At 31.6% G+C, this 9,755-nt stretch overlaps 1 pseudogene across 1 annotated transcript; it reads right to left on the reverse strand.

The window, feature by feature from the left end:
* Positions 1-7,632: 7,632 nt before the first annotated feature.
* Positions 7,633-8,847, reverse strand: LOC308658737 (protein prenyltransferase alpha subunit repeat-containing protein 1-like; annotated as a pseudogene). Its single transcript has 3 exons — positions 8,764-8,847; positions 7,880-8,529; positions 7,633-7,806 (listed from the first exon to the last, which is right to left on the reverse strand). The product of its transcript is annotated as a protein prenyltransferase alpha subunit repeat-containing protein 1-like (transcript).
* Between the last annotated feature and the right edge of the window lie 908 nt (positions 8,848-9,755).

Raw genomic sequence — 9,755 nt, forward strand, 5'->3', positions numbered from 1 at the left:
GATAAATAGGTACACATTCATGAATCATGATAATATCAGTGTGCCATTAAATATAATTGAAGATAAAACAAAACATGACAATAACAAGATCACATTAAAACAAAATAAAATTAGTAATCAGAATAACTAAATTTTAAAATATAAGTGACTTGAATTATATGTGCACCATTAGTGATTATATTTTTTAAAAAAATAGCAGATATTTGAAATTTTTTTCTAGATTAATTTTAAACTTTTAGCAATCTCAATCAGAATTTCAGCAAAAAATCATATCTTTAACTGGAAAATAGAAACCAAACTTCTAAAATTATATTTTCAACTAACACACAATGAGTCTTTTATAAATTATTAAATATTTATTTAACAAAATAATTATATTTATTTGATATAAAGGAAGGTACTTAAGAAAATAAAAATACCTGCTATGTAAATTAATAATTAAAGGAAAACACTCATACAAAATACAAGTAACTTTACATATATTCTCCCACATATAACACCTAATTATAACAATAGAAGTGAAATTTAACAAAGGTTGGTTGCAAAACTAATTATAAGCTGGAAAACACATTAGATTTATACCTTTTAAAACATATACAGCAAATTTCACAAAGGATAAATCCATTCTAAAAATAAATATAAATTGCAATGTGCCGCAGTCCGGCTGCAGCAAAATAACCGGGGGGTGACAAGCAACTTGTGTACATTGATACAGCAGGAGTGGGAGCTGTTTATTGTAGGACAGGAGGGGTATATATACATTACACACAGCTTATCTTAATTAACATAAACTAGATACAGCAGTCAACCAATAAGGAATCTTCACACTTAATGGCTCGCTGGTGCCACCTCACAAACCACTCTCTCTGGCAAAATGCCAGGCGCCATCTTGACTTGTTTACAGACCCTAACAGCAATGGGCTGCAGAAATGGGTTCTCTTCTCCATCTATCTGGAGAAGGAATTGTTGTGTTTTCAGCACTGAAGTTTACATAAGGGATAAAATTACTAGAAGTAACAGTCTTCACTATTTAAAGTGAACTAAAACCAGATTTAAAACCGGGCAAAAGTTTACTATTACACAAAAGTCACACAATAGCAAAAAAAAAAATATACGTCTAACAAATGAAAAGGTCAAAACTTTGATGCGATTTTAGCATAAAATACTGAGGAATGTAATTCATTAAAAATGATGATCTTCATAAGTAACCAGAGAAATAAAACTAAATATTTTTAATAATTAGGAAATTAGCAAAAATTAAACTTAAATAATCTCAAAAGTTAATTTATTTCTTAAGACAATTTTTGTGGAATGAGCAAGTGGAAAAATAGTAGAACACAAGTTTAGAATGTAACATGGAGCAGGGGTAGATCAGATTTTGATATTTATTTTTACACTGAATACTTTAGAAAGGAAAGGGAAACAAGTTTAGATAAGAGATGGAGTGGACCCAACTGACTTAGTACAGTGTTTGGATATGGTTAGATTGCAAACCTATTTGATGGTAGGGGCAAAAGGATAGATGTGATAGTGAAAAATATACAGGAATCGAGAATTCTTGAAAGATTGTTGTGTGAGAAACTATATATTAACATTTACAAGACAAAGAACAGGGACTCTGGCTGCAGCACATTTAGGAAAAAAGTAAAGAACTCTGGATCTAGATATGTTATGTGTGAAACACATTATCAAATAGTTAAGTAGAATCAAGAATGAGAAATTATAATATAGTAGTCAGAAGTAATAGAATTTTAGGTTTTTTTTGGAAGCAAAGTCAGCATTTTAAAAACAAATTTCTATCTATAAAATGTTCAGATTCATAGAGTCTATCTTGTGTTATGAGAAGTAAATGATAGAATGCACATGTAAGACATTCTTAATCAATGTTTTGAGAAACTTAGTTTCTAACACACAGAGATAGAATTTCAGTGTATCATGAAAAAATAAAGTATCAGGGAAGCTGTTGCAATGACATGAAAAGTAGGTACAAGTGGGTATCTCCAAGAGACTTGTCACCTCGTGCAAAATCAACTGTGAAATAACAGGCATTGAAAATAATTTATGTGACACTGGACCCAAAGGAATGTTTTTAGCCAGCTAGTATTCAGGCTTCAAAAGCCTTGTATAGAAATAAATTCAATAAATGATTTGGTGTATTAGTGTCTGTGGGTTTTCAACGTCTTGCAAAATTCTTATGGAATGCTGTGAGAATAACAACTCTGGCAGATTTACTCAGTCTGTTTGTTATAAAAGAATGGAAACCAGGAGGGATGCAAATTTTATTGATTCTTAACCTAACAACCAATCTATGGAGTAAATGTTATCTATAAAATAATATTTTAGGAAAAAAGTTTTGTATCAGAAATTATATATGGTAGAATAAAGCTGCTTTAATGCTATAGAAAGGACCACTGTCTAACACTAAACTGCCTTGCAAATATAGGAAAAAAACAAATGAAAAGTTTATGTAAGAAAACCTTTACCACTATAGTGTGGTGTTGTTTCTGCATACAAAAATAAAAATAAGTTTAAAATGAACAAAATACCCCATGCTATGTTCAAAACCTATCTTTTTTCCTTTATGAATTAAACAACATCCAAAATATCTATTTCATAAAAGATTCAAAGAAAAGTTTCTTTGAATTACAAATAAGTTACCCCAGGTTCATTTTCCACTATGCAAAGAGGTTTGATCATTTTTAATCCGGAAACTGGTGTGTTTTAATCCATGGACATTACTCCCCATGCACAATGCCTTGATGTGCATTCCAGGAAAAACAATCTCTTTTCCTTGGTGTTGAATTTGTTCTTCACATACTACTTCAGACACAAATCAGTATGCTTCCTTTGAGTATATTTGAATTTGATGATGTAAAATAATGCTTAATGCTAATTCTGGCAAGTCTTTGGAGATAGCTTTAATAACAATGTACATATATTATTTTGTAAGTAAATTAGAAAATAAGAAAAATTTTATAACAGAGAAGTTAGCAGAAGTGACTACTCCTTATACATTGTGTAATTATTCTTACATCTACAGCTATCCTTACAGCATCATCTACTTATTCTTTAAATAAATATTTATCAAACTGGATGTTTCAGGCTACCGAGGATAAGCTGTGAAAATTTCCTGCTCTTGCAGAGCTGCATTTTATTTAAGGGAGGGGGCAGGCTAAAAATAAATGAATAGATGAAATGTATTGTTTGTCACAAGTTGTCACAAGTTGATAATAAAGAAAATAAAGCAAGGAGGGAAAATCAAGAGTGATGTAGAGGTGGGAGGGCTGGAATCGCAAAGGGACAGAGTTCTCATTGAGAAAGGACGAAACAAAGAGAAGGACTGTGGCTCTCCAGGGAGAACAGCATCAAGTGATAAGTCCATTACATACTTACTATGGTGGTCAAAGTAACTGAAGCTGATCAAGCCAGAGAGAAAATGATGGGGATGAGAGTGTAGATATAACAGGTGGTTGAATTCCTATAAGCCATTTTACACTTCTTGACTCTGACTGAGACTATCTTGGAAGTCTGTAGAAAGTTATGATCCAACACATGTGTATAAAATCACTCTGATTTCTTGTTGAAAATAAACTCAAAGAGAACAAGAAGAAAAGCAGGTCAACATTTAAGAGGTTTTGCAATTAACTAAACACAAAAGTGGTGGCAAAGTTTATTAAATATTTATATATTAAGCACTTTAGTTTTCAATATTTTTATCAAAGTAAAAATTGTTGCTTATAAATACTGGCTGGATTTTCAAGTCTTAGAATTAATATGCAGCTTCCTTACTTTCCTCTTGAGCTCATTTCATATAGGCAACCACTCTCAAGTCTTCAAGTTAACCCCATTTCTACTATATTTTGTTTTAAAATTCTAAATAACATGTTAAGTGCAAATAGCTTTTGGGGTTTTTTTGTTGTTGTTGTTTGGTTTTGTATGCTCTTTGGGCATTCCACCATGGAAAATGAAATTTTAGCCATCTTTCCCTCCTTACAGACACACACATACTACTTATGAGCATACTTAGTATGTTTATGAACATACTTCATATGCTTATGAACATACTTCCCATGAGCCTTTTCTATCAATGTAGTCAGATTTGGGTACACCAATAATCTTCATTTACATTAGTGTGATTTGATAATAATTATTTTCTGCTCAGCCATGTAATTCACCAGGATTTGACTTCATTCAATTTCTTATACCCTGTTTTTGTCTTTCCAAAATTAATAATTATATACTTCTATGCAGATGTTTTTATGGATTTGTCAATCATTATTCTCTGAATCTTTTTAAAGTGTAAAACTTTAACTTACTTGTATCTTGGGTTATTATATCATTCCTCTAATTCTGAATCTTTCTGGGCTTAATATAAAAATAAATATATAAAGATATTTAAAGCTTGTTTTTCTGCATTTTACTGTCTGCTCTTTTAGTAACTACTTGGTTTGTGTGCCAGTTACTGATCTCTAGGATGTTCTGTGATCATTTTTAATTATTTTTCTAAAAATATCTCCATTTTTATTAGTGAAGTCTGGGAAAGGAGTACAGAGGGGGCAGATAATCAGTCAAATATACTTAACTCACCATACTTTCATTTACTCACATGAATATTTTTTTATCAATAAATGTTTGCTCTATTATGTGCATTTGGATGGCATTTAACAGTTTACTGTTATAAACAGTGCAAGAGTAAACTTCCTGAAAAAACATGTTATACATCCAGGTACAAGTCTTAAGCAATATCTGTAGAATAGATTTGGCTTAAAATAGAGATAATAAAATATACACCCTTTTAAAAATTGATAATAGTTATTTCTTACTTTCATGACAAAAATCAAATACATAAATTTAGAAAGATAATATTTCTTTTTTAATTAAAAAATAAATTCTATTGTGCAATATTGTTACTATTAAGTACTTTAAAATGGTAATGGCTTTTTAAAATCTCTTTTTTCTCTGCCCACCACTACTATCTCTATCATATGCTATGCATGCTTATATTCACAACTACATATTCACAAAAATGCTAGCAAATGTCATCGACAGGCTGGGAATGTTAAGTCTACCTGTAGTGTTCACAAATTTCTGAAGTATAATCAATACCATTGTTATCAGTTTTAAACTATGAACCCCATATCACTTTGGAAAGTAGAATTGAGAAGGGGTGAACAAAATTGACACTTCTGAGTAAATGGAATACTGATCTAGCATATTGTTACCATACCATATGTCTTTTAAATATTTTCTGGCTTGTCATTTATATTTTATCTTTTGAAGCTTCTACTATCATTTAACAATTAATTTGTTTTGGTATGTAAAGAAATGATAGTTTTCATAATTTTTAAATTATCTACTTAGTATATAAGTTTATCCTATATTGGCTCCAATAGGATGTATATTATTGTGGTTTAGATATAAGGTGTCCTCCAAAACCTCATGTGTGAGACGATGCAATAAAGTTTAAAGGTGAAATGATTGGGTTATGAGAGTCTTAACCTAATCAGCAGATTAATCCCCTGATATTAATTGGATGGTAAGTCATCAGGTAAAATGTGATTATACAAGGTGTGTCCTTGGGTGTATGCTTTTGAGTGGTGTATATTTTGTCCTTGTTGAGCAGAGCTCTTTCTTTAACTCTCACTCTCTGCTTCTTGGTGTCACATCCTGAGCCATATTCTTCTGCCACACTCTTCTGCCCTGATGTTATGCCTCATCTTAAACCCAGGACTGGTCATCTATGGATTGAGACCTCTGAAACCATGAGTTCTAAAACAATCTTTTTCTCCTCTGATTGTTCTTGTCAAGTCACAGCAGCAAAAATCTGACTAAAACATATATTATTCATTCTTAGTTTCTTCCAGTACTGCTTTAGTTACATTTTTAAATACTATCGTGAACTCATTACATATATATCATGATATACTTCAAAAACTGTTGATGGGACAACAGTTTCAAACTGTGTTTGATGGGACAACAGTTTTGGAAGAACACTACAGATAGACTTACATTCCCAGCCCGTTGATGACTAAATGATTCATCATCTTTCTAATAATTTAAACCTCTAATTTTACTATAAACTAGCTTTTATATTAATTGTACTCTTTATATTCTCTTTATCTAATGGTCTGCCTTTGCATTAACATTGTAATATTGTAAAGAATTTAGGTTTATAATAAAATTTACTCTCTAGTTTTTTAAGATATTTCTTTCTTTCTGAGTTGTCTTTCTATTCTGTCTAGATTCCTTTGCAACAATGTTATCTTTCACAAATTGAAAAAAAAATAGAATTGTTCAAAATTACAATTGATTTGAGGAGAATTTATACATATATATCAATTATACATATGTACATATCTATGTATCTATCTATATCAATTATATTTCCATCAGTCATTATGGTTTGCTTAATTTGTTGATTTGATTTTATGAATCTTATAAAAATTATTATGCCTTAGATACAAATAGAGAGATAGACTTTCAGGCATTCTGTCCTTTATTTTGTGGCCATTTCAATTTCTTCTATTCCCTTATTTTATTGTTGTATAAAACATTTATATATAATTTTTATTATATACAAGCTACACATTGCCATAAACTTAATCCTCCCACACTATTTAAAATTTAAATGATTTTAAGATTTTGGTTAATTGTTCTTATGTTTTCTCTATACAAAATATTATCACTTGTAAATAATTACAGGCTTCTGTTTCTCCTTTCTATTTTTTTTTCTTTTCCCCCTAATTTTGCTTATATGCAAGAACATCAAGGAAAAGTGTTTAACATTACACGTTTTTTTTGACTATTATTTTTATTTATTGCATTGATTTATTGATTGATTCAGTACTAAATAGTTTTAAGTACATATTATGAACTTGGAAATGCCTTTTGGGTTTCGCTGCTGGATGGTTTATTTTAAGTGTCAACTTTATATTTTTTTTCCTGATTTTTTAAAAATATTTTATCAGGGTTGATATGACTGTCTGGCATATGACAAATATGAGGTAAAATATAATCAAACCAGTATAAAAATAATTTTCTAGTACTACCCTTATATAAACTCTTAAATTACATTTCGTTTTTAAATAACCATTTCAAAATGGACTACATTGGAAACCTTTTTTTTTCATATAAATTTCAATACTTCTGACTTTGGTTATATCAATCTATAACTTGAATAGAATATGCTAGAAAAAGAGAACTGATTTATATTTTTACATATCCAAACATCTATCTAGCAATTTGATTCTGAAAATCAATTAAGTTCTTCTGCATCTGTATTAATGTTTCTAAGCTGAACTATGATATAAATTTTTAATTTGAAAAGTTTGCTTATATAACAATCAAAGTGAGATGAGAAACCCCAGGTATACAAATATAAAGGATGAGGAATTAAAAATAAAAAAATTAAGACTCAGTTTTTAGTAGGAAGAAGCTATACAATTCTTGTATCCCCAAAGGAATGGCAATTCTTAATAAAATAAACAAAATGAAAGGTTTCCTATAGATTTTTAACCTAAAGATGAGGAACACATAGTTATTCAGTAATAGCAAACAGTTCATGCAACTATGTCAATAAAAAGGGAAACCAGTATTACACTAAAAGGGGAAACTTATCGGATTAATCCACTTTCATTGACTCAAAATGACCAGCCATTTCCTTATGTGTTAGTGTACCTGGCTTGCTCTAATGTTCCAGCAAGTGGACAATACTAGATCAATAAACTTGTGCTTCATTTCTAGGTCCAAGGAATCTGGAGCTGGGGTTCACTTCAGGCGTTTGGTTTTAGCCTTACTTGCCTGAGGCTACTCCTTCTACTTCATTTTCTCAAACAGCCTAGGATCTGCTGGGATGAGTACAAGTCATTCAAAGTCTCACCAGGGCTGTCTGCAGGTGACAGCTGAATCATGCTGTGGGGAGACCTACTGTGTAAGTGATGTTGAAGGTAGAAAACATGCAGCCTATGACACCAAAGGGTTTCATATCCTGGGTAGCAATCAATAAGATCTGCGCTGAATTCCACTTTCTCTTCTAGGAGATGGGGAAGATTTATCCTTGGCTCTTCTGTTGAAGCAGTTGCTTCTTCATCTTTTGGAAGAACTAGAGCTGGTTCATTTCTCAAAGTGCTTTTCTCCATTACAGAACTGTATATCACAGTTTGACTAATCAATGATTTTAACAAAAACTGGTGGTAGTGAAATCCACTGTGGTCTGAAACATTCGTGGATGCCCAATGGTTTGTAGAAGATAGTTCATCAAGAAGAATATCGACATCTAGCTTGACCACTGCTGCTTCACTATAGACTTTCATCTCTTTTTGTATTAGTAGCTGTGTCCTCTCTGCAGGAATTGTTCCCAAGTTTCTTTTGGTTATAAAGGAAGGCAAGAAAGTTTTCTGAATTAGCTGCTGTAGCACCTATCGCCTATGAATCCATGTTTCTGGACTCTGGAAACTCAGTTAAGACCAGTTTTCCTAGCTGTAAGTCCTTAATTGGATTTAAAGTGCCAGAGAGGATCAGTTCTTTTTCACATCCATGCTGTAGTAATGTCTGGGTTTAAAGCAGCAGGGTACATGTGAAATGTATCAATTCATCTGTGTTCAGCTATTGCTTGTTCATTCTGTAAAAAAGGAGCTTATTGTGGATATATGGCAAAAGGAACTTCACATACCACCTCTACACCCTAAGTTTGTTTTCAACCAGGACTATGGGACTTCAGTTATATGTTGCTTCAGGGCATGGGATCAGGCCAATTTTATCTACATGTGGGTTCCTCCTGAAGGTGTTGATGATGTCCTTCACTATCCACTACACCAGCACCACTACTTCCTCGCTCATCTCGGTCATATTGGATCAACTTGACTTTTGTGAAGGATACCAGATAGCTGGTAAAACATTATTTCTGAGTGTGTCCCTAAGGACGCTTCTGGAAGAGATCAACATTTGAATCAGTAGGCTGAGTAGGGAAGATTAACACTCACCAATGTGAACAGACCTCACTTCTAGTCCATTGAGGGCCAAGATAAAGCAAAAAGATGGAGGAAGGGTCCATGGTCTGTTTCTCCTTGAACTGGGACATTTGTCCTCTACTGCCCTTGGACATAGGAGTTCCTGGTTCTTGGACTTTTGGAATCAGACAGAATTACACCACTAGCTTTTCTCATTCTAAGCTTGCAGACAAAAGATGGTGAAGGATTTCTTGGCCTTCATAATCGTGTAAGCCGATTCCCAGTTTTGTGTCTCTGGAAAACACTGTGTAAAGCAGTTATCAAATGGGAGGTCCTCATTAGTGAGTATTTGATTTGTGTTCTTTCAGAAAATTTTCTGGGTGCTGGATGCATTTAAAACATATTCAATAAAAGATAGTTAACAAAGTATATGATACCATATGATTAGTGTATAAGTATTATATTACTTACATATTAAGAAAATATGTATTTCCATATATATATTTAATATATATGATACCATATAATTAGTGTATAACTATTATTTTACTTACATATAAGAAAATATGTGTTTCCATATATATATAATATATATATATATATATATATGATATACAGATATATACCACTAACCATATATATATCACTAATATTTTTTTCCCATTTTATTGTAGTATAGTTGACAAAATTGTGTGTATTTAAGATGTGCAACATGATATTTTCATATATTGCATGTATTGTGAAGCATGATGATCACTGTCAAGCTAATTAACATATCCATCACTTCACATAGAGGGTTTTTTTTTT

Source organism: Spermophilus citellus (genome assembly GCF_964194105.1).
Source record: "Spermophilus citellus genome assembly, chromosome: 10".
Lineage (NCBI taxonomy): Eukaryota > Metazoa > Chordata > Mammalia > Rodentia > Sciuridae > Spermophilus > Spermophilus citellus.